The sequence below is a fragment of the Ptychodera flava genome, chromosome 16, assembly GCF_041260155.1.
Source record: "Ptychodera flava strain L36383 chromosome 16, AS_Pfla_20210202, whole genome shotgun sequence".
In the NCBI taxonomy this organism is placed as follows: Eukaryota; Metazoa; Hemichordata; class Enteropneusta; family Ptychoderidae; genus Ptychodera; species Ptychodera flava.
This window is the reverse complement of record NC_091943.1, coordinates 42,826-57,577: the sequence shown is the minus strand read 5'-3', so window position 1 is coordinate 57,577 and position 14,752 is coordinate 42,826.

Here is a 14,752-nt window from a genome sequence, read left to right as displayed (position 1 = left end):
TGAGATCAGAGACTGCAGTCTGGCTCGACTCATGTGGATATTAGTTTCACTTAATACCATACTTGATGCTGGGTCATACTGTACATTGTATGGTTGAATATTCTTGGTACATTTGGACATGCCACTCGTTGGCTGGTGCAACTAGGTCCCATTGTAGCCACATCGGTAACCTGCCTAAAGTGACCAGTATTTGCAATGGCTAAAAAATAATTTGGAAATAAAATTTCATAATTTCCAACAAGGAAAGAAAACACTTTTGTTGAAGAGTATCTAACACGTGATGTCTGACTGAGAAAGAGAAACGTCTCTGACTTAGAAAGAGAAACGTCTCTGAGCCTCAGGGACAGATATTTGGACTCTTAAACTTTCACATACTTTATTAGTCCCCACGGACACCGTCCGGGGGGGACTTATAGGTTTGGTCATGTCCGTGTGTGCGTCCGTGCGTGCGTGCGTGCGTCCGTCCGTGCGTCCGTCCGTTCACGCAGATATCTCAGAGATGCCTGGACCGATTTCATTCAAACTCGGTACAAGGATTACTTCATATGTCATACAGATGCACGTTGATTTGTTTTGTGATACGATCCAATATGGCTGCCAGGCGGCAATTTTATTACGATTTTTTCATGTACAGAGCCATAACTCAGGCATGTTTCAACTGATTTTATTCAAAGTTGGTACAAGGACATTGACCAATGTCATAGATATGCACGTCAATTTATTCTGTGATACAATCCAATATGGCCGCCGTGCGGCCATTTTGTTACGATTTTTTCATGTACAGAGCCATTACTCAGGCATGTTTCAACAGATTTTATTCAAAGTTGGTACAAGGACATTGACCAATGTCATAGCTATACATATCAATTTGTTTTGTGATAAGATCCAATATGGCCGCTGTGTGGCCATTTTATTACGATTTTTTCATGTCTTTAGTCAAAACTCAGGCATAACTCAACCGATTTTATTCAAACTTGGTAAAAGGACATTGACCTGTGTCATGCACATGCACATTGATTTGTTTTGTGATACGATCCAATATGGCCGCCATGTGGCCATTTTATTACATTTTTTCATGTCCAGAACCATAACTCCATGTATCAAGCGAATTTATTCAAAGTTGGTACAAGGAGATTGACCAATGTCATACATATGTACATTAATTTGTTTTGTGATACGATCCAATATGGCTGCTGTGCGGCCATTTTGTTATGATTTTTTCATGTACAAGCCATAGCTCAGGCATATCTCAACCAATTTTAATCAAATTTGCTACAAGGACATTGACCTATGTCATACATATGCACATTTATTTGTTTTGTGATACGATCCAATCCGGCCACCGTGTGGCCATTTTATTACGATTTTTTCATGTCCTGAACTACAACTCAGACATGTATCAAGCGAATTTATTCAAAAGTATTTTTATCACAGACCTAATGAAGAGGACTTTATCCTCTCTGAGGACCTGTAATCAAAGTACCCATTAACAAGTGGGGACTGTGTCATCAACGATGACTTGTTTGGTCCATAACATGTGCGGCTCATTTTGAAGCTCACGAGTAAACATAATTTTCACCAGCTTACTTTTGTGAAAATCGAAAATTTTATTTTGCCCCATGAAATCAACATAGGAAACGCGGCCACTTTTAATTACAAGCGTCGATCTGTAGAAAAATATGGGTAAATGTGTTTCTTTAGTACCTAATATTGCATGATGACTCCTGATTTTCATTGTCCTTCAAAATTTCATACAGAAAGTTTAACAAAGTTTACGACTTTCAGTTTTGAGGCGTGTCTAAGTGAAACCTTCACATAAGACTCTTTTCACACTTGTTGAAGTGAATAGTAGTAGTTCTGACCAAAATAATTTTTCAAAGTATTTTGACCTAAAAAGTCCATTTTCTACTTTATACCTAATTTTTCTGAGTATTTCAAAAAAGAAATGATGCAGATGTAGCCAATAACAACACTGAAGTGCAATAATTTCAATATCGAAGCATTCTTAAAGGTATACTGTCACCTGTTCAAATTTTGTCATAGTTATCATAGAAAGAGAAAGTCTAACCAATTACAGATTTTAAGCGGATGGCCGCTTTTTAAAAACAGCGCCCTCACATAGGCATTTTGAATACCAAGGAACGCCCCTTTGACCATATATGGGCATATTTAGATTATAGGTGACTGTATACCTTTAAGGTATAGCCAGTGTCTTAAAACTACATTTGACACCGTCGAACAGATTGCATTTGCCACCAACTTCCCATCAAAATACTCATTGTAGATTGTCCTCCCCGCCATCAGTGTGTGGCAAATATGTCATAGTACACCTTATTTTCAACCTTCTGACAATCCCTAGACGATGGTGAGATTGTTAGTTTGAGGACATGCAAGCTGTTCTTCAGAAATAGCCCAATGAGTCTTGAATAACATGTTCAACCTCAGTAATGCTGTGTTTACATCAAGAATGGTAAACTAATGAAACCTGAATGATCTATATAGATATTAACCTAATCTTAAATTTGACTAACAGATGTGTTGTGCTACATTGATTAACGATGGATTTTTAGTTTGCATGCAAACAGGCAATGCATAAGTTTACTTTAGTATACAAAGCCTAAATAAATGGCTTGAAAAGTCACTCACTTGATCACTGATTTCGTCAAATTTTGATTATCTTAAAGTGAGTTATTTAAGTCAGAACGTTGATAAATACTAAATTTACGGTGGGCAAAATTCTTCAATAATTTTGAATTCCACGCATAGACAGAACAAGCGATTCTGTCTGAAAATTGTCTGAAATATGTGCCCAACAATAGCTCTTATAAACCGAAAATCTTACTATCCTGTAAAGCAAATTATTCTTTGACATTCAGATCATGTATGATCAATATGATTTAAATTCATGGCTTAATTGATTCTTGAAAGCAGTTATTTTGTCCCTCTATAATAACAGTGAAAATCATTCAAATTACGATTCAATCACTGCATGCTGTGCCATTTATACCCAGGGGGGTACTTGCTCTGAAAAGTGGTAGGGGTGTGCGGCTGCACATAAAAAACCCGGGGCCCATTTTAGACCTAAGATCTCGTTATTTAGGGACCCCATTTTAGACCTTATGACCTTTGACCCAGATCAAAAGTCATAGTGTCAAAATTTGCAAAAACGTAATCTGGTAAAAAGCAGGCATTTGCATGACCGAGTTATCGGCAGAGCCTACCACTATACTGTATTTACGGCTATGTTGTTGCTGGCCAAGCCATGATTTCCGCAAAACATTTTTTGAAATACTAAAAAATTTGAGTGAAAGAAACTATCTTTCACCCTCACCAAAGTTTTGTCCAGCTTCTGAAATTATCAGTTATCTGCAGTTACAGTCTGACAGGTGATTTTTAAAATTCCAAACTACACATTGAAGCCTCGCCGTTCGTCCATAAGGCACTGCTAGTTTTACCATGGTCAACCTGTTATGATAGTAGTATAGTAGAGCCACTTTGTTTCGATATTTTCTATTGGGCAAAATTCTTCCATATATGGAGTTCTGACCAATTTGTGACAGTGTTTTAAGACAAAGTCTATATTTACTTTGGCTAAAGCCAGGGGGTCTCTTTAATGGTTCCCCTGCCACACAAAAAAATATCGATGCTTATTGAGTGCAGCTCAAAACCCTGCAAGGAAGACGGGAACTGACAGTTCGAATTTGTTCTTGTGTGGCACTCAAAAATCGACCCCATTTTAGACCCTGGTTTACTGTGAATTGATACTCCCATTTTAGACCAAGTTGCTGAAATACCCACCCCATTGGGCGGCACGTATACATATTGGCAAGTAATGGAAGTACCCCCCGGGTATTTATATTCAAAGGTGATTGGTTTCCTCCAATGCTAACCAAAATTTCTTCAAGCCTGGTTAACTAAATAGAAATATCATTTTTAGGAAAATGCTCGAGAGATCATGTTCCTTTTTATCAAAAATATTGGCAAAAATTGGAGCCATCATTGACAATTGCGTTTTTCAGAACTACCTTGTGTAGTTCAACTGAAATAATCTCCATGTATATTTAGGCAGCATTTTAACAATGCAGGCTGTCTTCTCCAAAATGAATAACTATAATGACCTGAAGATAAAACAAACATAGGGCCAATGTCCCTGAAACTACTATAGACGTCGATGGTAGAGAGAGCACACATAGCATGATACAAGATATAGTGAATGCGGTGGTCCTTTGGCAATACAAGTGTATATTCTCATGGCAGAAGAATCGTTTCAATTTGGCTCATACTTACAGACGACCCCTTTATACACAGACATTCATCAATAGCAAGCAGAGAAAGCTGCCATTTACGCCTATAGTGTCTTAGCTACCTGTCTCTCATACTAGGTGTACACTTACAGGCAGTAAACATTTCATCACAATTTCAATATATCACAATAAAATAAACCCTAGGAACCCGGATGCCAAGTATCAAAGCTGTTAAACGGGTAGTTTTTGAGAAACATATTTTTCCATCAAAAATGGCAAAAATTGCCCAAAAATTACAAAATTGTAGATTTCATCATAGTTTCAAGATATCACATTTAGTTTATCCGTAGGAACCTGTATACAAAACTGTTGATATCAAAGCTATCAGACGAGTAGTTTTTTTAAGAAACAAATCTGTTAACCAAAATGGCAAAAACTACCTCAAAAATACAAAATTCTAGATTTTATCTACATCTGAATATATCATATTTCGATCATCCCTATGAACCTGTATACCTACATCAAAGTTATCAGACGAATATTTTTGAGAAACAAATTTTTGACCCAAAATGGCAAAAATTGCCCCCAAAATAAAAAAAATTGTACATTTATTCTTATTTAAATATGTCATATTTGATTATCCCAGGACATGCTGGACAGATAGCAATCCAAATAGCTTCTATAAACTATAGTCTATAGAAGCTAAAAATGAAGGTAGATCATTTAAATTTCCATACACACATGTTAGCAAATGCATTTTCGACTTCTAAACTACCTTTTTACTTCAGAATCTAAAGTTAGGCAATAACCATGCCGTTATTTTCGTCTCCCATCAGAATCTTCGACAGTTTTTAGAAGACATAAATCTAATGGTTGAACTGACAACTTTCTTTAAGATACAACATGCACTGAATGTTATGTTGGCTTTGCTACAGTTTTGCTCACAATGTCGAGACAATCAGTCTTGCATAATGAGTGAACCATTGATGGAGCTATAACAGACAATAGGTTGCATTTAATTGGCATTACCTTTGACAGCAAACGTAAAATCTATCCTGCATGTCGCATTTTTGCATCTACAGATTGTAAAACCAGCATGAAGATGCCATCATTGTGCACATCCACATTATTACTTTTTTGTTTCCTGTGTTAAACAAAAGCATTCTCATTATCCTATAAATTGCACGCATGTATATGCTGCATTTGAACTTATAAACTTACACTCAGTCAGTCTATCAGAATGAAAGTACCTGCTGATGCTGGGACATACTTGACAACAAAAGTTCTTCTGGCTGCAAGAAGAATGGACCAATAAACATATTAAAGTGTATAGTAAAAGGCTAGTAGCTGTAACTTTTGTTTTGTTTTGCTTTTTTTTCAGTTGTTGACTTTACATGTAATGTCAACTGCAGTTTCTTCCCAAAGCATGTTGAGAAACACAGTATTCAGTTTGTCAACTCAGGCTTACATGAACATGTGTAGACTGCATTATTATTGTTGAACAGGTGAATTCTTGTCCAGACTGGAATTCAAACAATAACGGTGCATTTTGCACATATAGTTGCACTGATAAACTAAATCATTAGTGGGTGTTAAATATGCTTTGGGGAGTGGACATAAAACTAAAAATAAAGTGGAAAAAATCATCAAAAGTTACAGTTACTGGTCATTTAATGAAACATGGCACAGATTTGCCATTTTCAACATGAAACCCTTAACACCACCTAAAATAGCACAATAAAAAATCAAAATAGATCATAAATAGATCACAATAAATAGATCACTACGTACAGAAATCAAGGTGGCCAAACTGAAATTCAGGAAGAAGGTAGAAAGTGAGTTCAGTAATATGAATTCAAGGAAAAAGAAAAAAAGAAAAAGATGTCCGGTCAAAGCGTTGTACAATGAACGTATCATCTTTATCTGATCCACAATCATTGGCTTCAGATCTTAAAGTGGCACTCCCACTTGGTAACATTTTTAAAACACATTTTGTTAATGCCAACGGTCGATATTGGACGTGGCAACTGCGCGCGGATCACGAGATATCGATAAAAACATATCCTCAAAAAAGTTAAAGTTTGAATTCCGGTGGCCCACCTAAATTCAGCTTCCGAACATCGAATGTTTGGCACTGGGGCCATTGTCAACTAAGCTATGGAGTACGAGTCTACGCTAACGCTGCTGTACGCCATAGTACCACTCGCGTCGGTGATCGGCCATGCCCGTGGGTGAAAGCCTGGTCTTACTGACTCGGAGAAAAAACGGAAAACAAAGTTTGCTGATTCCAACAGAATTCGCATATGTGACCAGCGCAGATACGTGCGGTTGATACATAGCGGCCGCCGCGCGGTATGCGTGTATAATGTCCACTATTGCATGTTTATGAAAGAAAAATGACATCATTTGCGATAAGTGCTCTCGTCCTATGTTGAATTTGCCTTGCACTGAAAGAAAGGTATTTTACAATCGAAGTTTGTGCCTAAATTATGTACCCCATAAAAAAGTATGAAAAGGTGAAAAACACAACTTAAGAATGTCCAATGTGATATTAAAGAAGTCTTAGACATTCCAATACTTACAGTTTTAACTACATATGTTTAATATTAAACACTGGCTAGGGAGAGTGAAGAATGGTGTTTCACAAGTAAAGGTACTATCATTCCTACTTTTCCTTTTCAAAGTATCTTCGCATGGTTCTTCTGAGTAACGTACAACAAAATCTGATAGATTTACACACACTTTTGAAGAGCGCTTGGGTAAAACATTGGCATCATTTCTGTGATTTCATCAGAGGGAAACAAACATTTAGTTCATACACCATTGAAGCCAGGTCAGAACAGAAGCCCTCCTACTCTTTCCCAGATTCCATAAAGAGCCATATAGCTGTAGTCCGGGTCACTTGTCATGATTTCGGCTTCCGTGTGCATTTCGTGAAGACTCTTGTCAACATATATCATTTTGTTCCTTAATATCTGGAGAGTCCAAAAAACATTGTTGGCATTTTTTCTTTCCACTTTGTCAAGGTCAAATTCAAGGTCATTCGTTACTCCACAAATTCCATTGATTAAGCATTGTAGTGCGTACAAAATGGCTATACTCATTGACCAAATTACTTTATAATACCTTCAGTGGTGGAAGGGAACTTCACAGCTCATAAAAGATTTTAAAAACCTTATTGTTTTTGTTTTTTTACCATTTTATATGAATTTATATGCAATTACAAGGATTTGCTTGTATTGCAGTTGTACATCTTTTTCCATGCACTGTGTTAAATAATGACACAGATCGGTTTTTGACATGCACTGTGCTTGACAACTACATCATAAATTTCCCTGCATCTCGGCGTAAGCCATCCGCAGTACTACCAACTCTGGTAGGTTGTAAATTCCAGACCTCTGTGCAAAATTCCACTAGTGTAGACAGGATTGCTGTGCAGCTAGTAGTGTGTACTCTCTGCTTGTAGTGAGAGTAAGTCATCCCTTTTCCTCGCATTTCTCTCCAAGTCATATAAAGCGATTTGTATTTTTTCCTAACAATAGCAGGGATTAGAGACTTGTTGCTATCATAGGCTACATGCTGAAGCCATTTATCAAAACTAAGCCTCTGCGCTGAGAAATATAGGCTATTACCTGTGGCTTTTGAAAATCAACTCCAGTACGCACAATGTTGTACTAACCAAGACACACATTGTTAAAGTATTGATACTGAGTACGAAAGATGATTCATTTACAATTGGTTGAACCTTTATTGTTAGACACTGGAAGTCCGTAGATTATTTAGGGTTAAAAACGACGAGATTAGTCATAATCCGAAACCGTTATCCAAAGGCTATTTACTCGATATTTTATTGTCACGGAATCTTGACATTTAGTGGTTGCATTTCACATATACATATTTCACATAACTGACATTACATGCAAATAACTTCGTCAAAAATTGCAGTAAAAAAGCATTTCAATCCTCCGAAAAAGGACGTTATGCCTGATATGTCAGGAAGCAAGTGGTGAGCTTGTGTCACATATCCCACTGAATATGACACAGTGCTGGAGTTTGTTCACCAGAGAGGTGAATTTTGTGATGATGTCTTTCCAATAATGTTCAAGACTCAAGGATGATGATTCCTCTTCCCTTCGAGATTGTGGTGCTTGCTGGCATATAGGGAATGCTATGCAAATACTTGCCACAAAGGTCTACTCCAGTGAGCAAAATTGCGCTATGAAAAAGCGTTAGAGCAAGGTGATAGCTCTGTATTAATAGGTTTAGCTCGTGGACGACCCTGTACATCAACTTTACTCTCATCTACCATGCAAAGTGCTGGTTCATCTGAACCTAAAGTTGCTTTCACTAGATCATCAGCTAGTACATACGACAAAAGCATGTGTTTTTTTCTGTCAACAATATAAGTTTTCTTTGGGTCCTCTCCATGAGGTTTCTTCATTCAATACTTGGGAAAAACCACAAAGAGCAGTAAACCAAGGAAAATCAGACTTGTTAAAAGTCAGACTCAGTGGTGCAAAAGATCAAAAGGATGCTAGAGCCATTGACATAAAAATATCAATCACAAAAGATGTTGGACCAAAAACATTGAAAATGTATGGCGAAATTTAAACACAAATGCAGACCCATTGTGTGAGACTGGATCTGCAAATGTCGGTAATGATAAATACCACCATGCTTGCTGCAGATATAAATTGTTTCATTGTTGGAAAATTCTTTAGCTGAAGGTTCAGTTTTAAACCTGGGTGAAGTACATGACTCATATTTGGCAATACGTAAGGAACATGGAATTGTGCATCAATTGGAAATAGGAAATCAAGGAAAATTATAACTGATCACTTAAAAGATTGGAATTTGGAAAATCTGCACGACACAGTGAACCAGAATTGTTTTTGCTAAATTCTATTAAAGATGAAGCAATACAGGGAGTTGCTGAGGAAAGTACAGAGGAAAATGTAAGAGTACTGTTCAAAGCTGCCAAAATTTGAGAAAAGCAAGATCATTTTCAAGAAATACACCAACCAAAGGGAGTCTTACCCAAGCAATTCTCAGAGCCCATCATCAAACAATGATATGGAAAATGATATTATTGCCTAACCCGACTTGCGACCTCCAGCAGACTAACAATGGAAGCTGGAGGAAAACACATTCATACCCATAGTAAGCATGCTTCCTCCTTTCCCTGAAGCTGTTGTGCATTTGATCATATATTCTTGTAAACAAAATATATACAAAACAAATATCTGCTCTTGCAAGGCGAATGCAATGACATCACATGTACGGAAATGTGTCACTGTGAGGCTGATGAAAATTATTGTCCGAACTGTTCACCTCCTATAAGTGACACTTTTGTTGATGATTTTGATAATGATTAACAACTAAAGCATGAAAATCTTCTGTTTTTTTAAAAGTCACTCATGCAGAGTCATCAAAGTTTTGAAGTTGCTGTGTGATCGTATTACTTTTATAACAAAACTTTCTTCAGATTAGAGATTATGGCATTAAAAGTCATTGGCCTTTGACAGGAAATGATAGACATCTGACTTCCTGAGAATGTTGTATAAGTTTTACGATTCTGAAATTGTATAGAAGATAATCATTGTGATGTTTTAAGATATGAAAGGCATTTCTACGAAAGTTAAAAAGAAATTTCATACTGCCCTTCAATTGACCTTTGGTAAAGTAGTTCTATATTTTTAATACAATAACCGTTTTTTTCAAAAAACCTCAATGTTAATGATTGTAAGGAATAATTCACATCAAAATGCATGTTTCCAAAGGTAATATGGTTGCAAACTGGCCATAAAATCTTTTTATGGCTAAGAAAAAACGATTTTTGTCGATTTTAAGGAAATGACCTTGAAATGACCTTCAGAGTTGTCAGAAAAAATGCCAACAATTTTTTTTGAAAAACTTGGCCATTAAGTAAATCGATGAGCTAGGTTGGCAAAAATCTTCACTCAAAACACACGGAATGACAATTGACCCCGGACTATAAGAGCCATATAGCTGTTGCTTTGATCCCTTCTTCGCTAATTTTGTTTTTAATGTCAACTACAGTTTCTTTTCTCACTCCAAATAAGCAAGTTGAGACACACAGAATTTAATTTGTCATCTCAGCCTCCACATGTAAGAGCATTACATTGTTGACAAATGAGTTCTGGTCTTGACTTTACTTGACTTCAAATGTGAAAAATAACTATTGACATGCTAAATCCTATGTGTTTCAACAGACTTTGGGAATTAGAACAAACTTGCAATTGACATACAAAGCACAAACTGTGAACAAATCATCAAAAGTTACAGCTGCAGGCACTTCAAAAGTTCAATTTTTTCTTTCTGAAATGTATTTTTTTCTTGCAATACTTTCCCTACTAAAAATGGACCATCCTTTTTCTAACAACCCCCTCAATAGCAAAATGGACTACTCCTCTAACACCATCCCTTGAAGACATGGATTATATCTTACCCCACTCTCCTGAGCATCAATTGTTCGTACATTGATCATTGTCACTTTGGATCTCATTGATGCTCAAGCTCTTACTTTAAAGTAGTTCGCGCCTCGGAAGTGATAGACTGAAATTTTGCCCAAACTTTCCTCTAGAAATCTTTCAACCATTCTCTTTCAAAATCAAGAATTAAAATCAGGAGTCACCATGCAAATTTTAATACTTGAGAAACAAATAACCCAAGATTTACCAATATTTGAAATTGAAAATGGCCTCCATCCCTGTGTTATCTCTATGGAGAAAAATAAACTTTTCGAATTTCGAAAACTAAGCCGGTGTTTTCTTACACCAAGAGCTTTAAAATGAATCCCAACAAGTGATATTTCAGAAAATAATTGTGAAAGTTTGAGAGTCCGAATATGTGTCCCCGAAGAGCATTCTACTTTATACAAAATAACCTGACTACCTATTTCATCAGAGATTTACAGCTGTACACCATACGAAACGCTTTCCTAGAATGTTGTTTACTTCATGTGTCCGGTTATCTCATGATATGAACACTGAAATAACCGAATATACTCAAAAAATAATACTTTTATTTAACTGTATCTAGCACAGGCAGGGAAACACATCCCATTAATAAAGCAGGGTACAAAAAATTTCCAACATCTCGTAAAGGGGGGATAACAACGGCAACCTTTCTGTTCCTTTGAATTTTGCTGTGATAAAAACAAGGTGTTTGATTTGGTTTGGCACTACCAGATACCTGACTTGAAAATGTTTATCAGAATGTATTTCACCTGAACGGAGTAAGCGAAATTAAGATGGCCTGTCACCAAATTGCGTTCATAGTATGAGCGGAGACAAAAAAGATAAAATGTATTTCTTGCCCAAGCGGAAGCAGTAACAGTAACTAAGAATCCCAAACGACCCAACGCTCAACCATGACGTACTTGAAAAGGGTCACATCAGGTCACTACGTAATTCTACAACGATATTATGACAGGTTTAATACATGCCGTACGGAGATAGCCATTGTAATGTAATGGGCAATTTAATGGCGAAACCCGTTGCCTATCAGAAAACACTAACATCTGTATAGTGCATCGCCGACTCCCAAAATCTACAGTGTACTAAATCTAGCTATAAAAATCGGAACACTGCGATACTCATCATACAATAGAGCTGCGAGCCCTGATCCTTGAAAATGAATCACAGTGACTCATTAGTGAGGCATAAAGAAAGCTTCAGTTCCCTTTGTGCTGATACTATTGCAACTAAAAACACTGCTTCAATATATATAAGTTATTTACACCGCATGCTGTTCCGTTTTTAGCATCTATATGGCGGCGCACACGAACGTCTGAACACCACTGGATGGGCTCTGTAGAGGCTAGGCGCTCGACTTCACGTACAGTGCATGGAGACAGTGGTAACTTCACAGGTCGATTAGGCATTATTTGTGATGATTTTTCCTATTATTGTCATCAAAAATTATTATGTATATTAATAAATCATTAATATGAACGTTACAGAATATTAAAACTTTTTATTTACAGAAAATGTCGTCTACTTTGTGTAAATACCGTCTGGAAACCCCATTGTTGTGATAATTATGATTATTAATAAATTATGATTATGATTAATAAAATCATATTTTACACATTGTAATCTGCTTATGTTAACAACCCTCTGGAAACCCTTATATAGTTTCACAATCTATGCCAAAATATATAAGTTACATAAATATCATTCATATTAATAGTTTATTAGTCCCCACGGACACCGTCCGGGGGGACTTATAGGTTTGGTCATGTCCGTGCGTGCGTGTGTGCGTGCGTGCGTGCGTCTGTCCGTTCACACAGATATCTCAGAGATGCCTGGAGCGATTTCATTCAAACTAGGTACAAGGATTACTTCATATGTCATACAGATGCACATCCATTTGTTTTCTGATACGATCCAATATGTCCGCCAGGCGGCCATTTTATTACGATTTTTTCATGTACAGAGCCATAACTCAGGCATGTTCCAACCGATTTTATTCAAAGTTGGTACAAGGACATTGAACAATGTCATAGATATATAGATATGCACGTCAATTTGTTTTGTGATACGATCCAAAATGGTCGCTGTGCGGCCATTTTATTACGATTTTTTTCATGTACATAGCCATAACTCAAGCATATCTCAACCGATTTTATTCAAAGTTGGTACAAGGACATTGACCTATGTCATACATATGCACGTCAATCTGTTTTGTGATACGATCCAATATGGCCGCCAGGCAGTCATTTTATTACGATTTTTTCATGTACAGAGCCATTACTCAGGCATGTTCCAACCGATTTTATTCAAAGTTGGTACAAGGACATTGACCTATGTCATACATATGCACGTCAATTTGTTTTGTGATACGATCCAATATGGCCGCTGTGTGGCCATTTTATTACGATTTTTTCATGTACAGAGCCATAACTCAGGCATGTTTCAACCGATTTTATTCAAAGTTGGTACAAGGTTATTGACAAATGTCATAGCTGTGCACGTCAATTTGTTTTGTGATACGATCCAAAATGGCCACACAGCAGCCATTTTATTACGATTTTTTCATGTACAGAGCCATAACTCAGGCATATCTCAACCGATACTATTCAAAGTTGGTACAAGGACATTGACCTATGTCATACATATGCACGTCAATCTGTTTTGTGATACAATCCAATATGGGTGCCAGGCGGCCATTTTATTATGATTTTTCATGTACAGAGCCATTTCTCAGGCATATCGGCATGTTTCAACCGATTTTATTCAAAGTTGGTACAAGGACATCGACCAATGTCATAGCTATCCACATTAATTTGTTTTGTGATGCGATCCAATATGGCCACTGTGCGACCATTTTGTTACGATTTTTTCATGTCCTGATTCCTGAACCATAACTCAGACATGTATCAAGCGAATTCATTCAAAAGTATTTTTATCGCAGACCTAATGAAGAGGACTCTATCCTCTCTGAGGACCTATAATCAAAATACCCACTAACAAGTGGGGACTGTGTCATCAACGATGACTTGTTTATATTAATAATATTTTTTTGATGATAATAATAGAAACAATCATCACAAATAATGCCTAATAGTCGATTTGACACTCGTATACCTCCAATAGTGAACCTAGAAATGTTCTTTCCTATGGAGTTTTGTTGTCGATTTGCATTCATTTGGATACCTGAAACAATTTTAGCTTGGTTGCCCAAAAATTAGTGTTGGGCAACTCTTGTAATTTGCATAATCCAAGATGACCGCCAAATCATCTCTAAAATCCTACCATGGACCTACAAATGTTCTTTCCAATGAAATTTTTCGTTGATTTGCATTCATATGGGTACCTAAAGCAAATTAGCTTCATTGCTGAAAAATTTATGTTAGACAATGCTCTTAATTTGCATAATCAAAGATGGCCGCCAAATATTATCTGAAATTTAACTTTGACCAACAAATGTTCTTTTCTTTAATTTTTTTTATGATTTGCGTTCACATTGGTACCTGGTGCAATATTAGCTTAGTTGCAAGTTATGTTGAGCAATTCGGGTAATTTGCATTATCCAAAATGGCCGCAAAATCATCTCTGAAATTCAAACTTTTACCTACAAATATTCTTTAAATGAAGTTTTTCTTGATTTGCATTCATATTGGTTCCCGGAGCAATTTTAGCCCAGTCGCCAATAAAATTTTTTTTAAACAATTCTCGTAATTTGCATTATCCAAGATGGCTGCCGAGGTTACAGCTATAATCTAACTTTTGATGACCCACATGTGCTTTAATGACAAGGAATACTTCTCTTCTACGGTATTAATGGGTGTAAAAACCATTGCTGATGTTGTTTTGTTTTTCAAAGGTAAATTCACAGGCTAAACATCAGATACAGGTTAACATTGACTTTTGGCTTGACAACAATAGGAAATAAAAACTCCATGAACATTACATTCGTTATTCACTTTATTCTGATTTTTAGGCGAAAATTGTGTACATGTTACAGTAACTGATACTCGATAT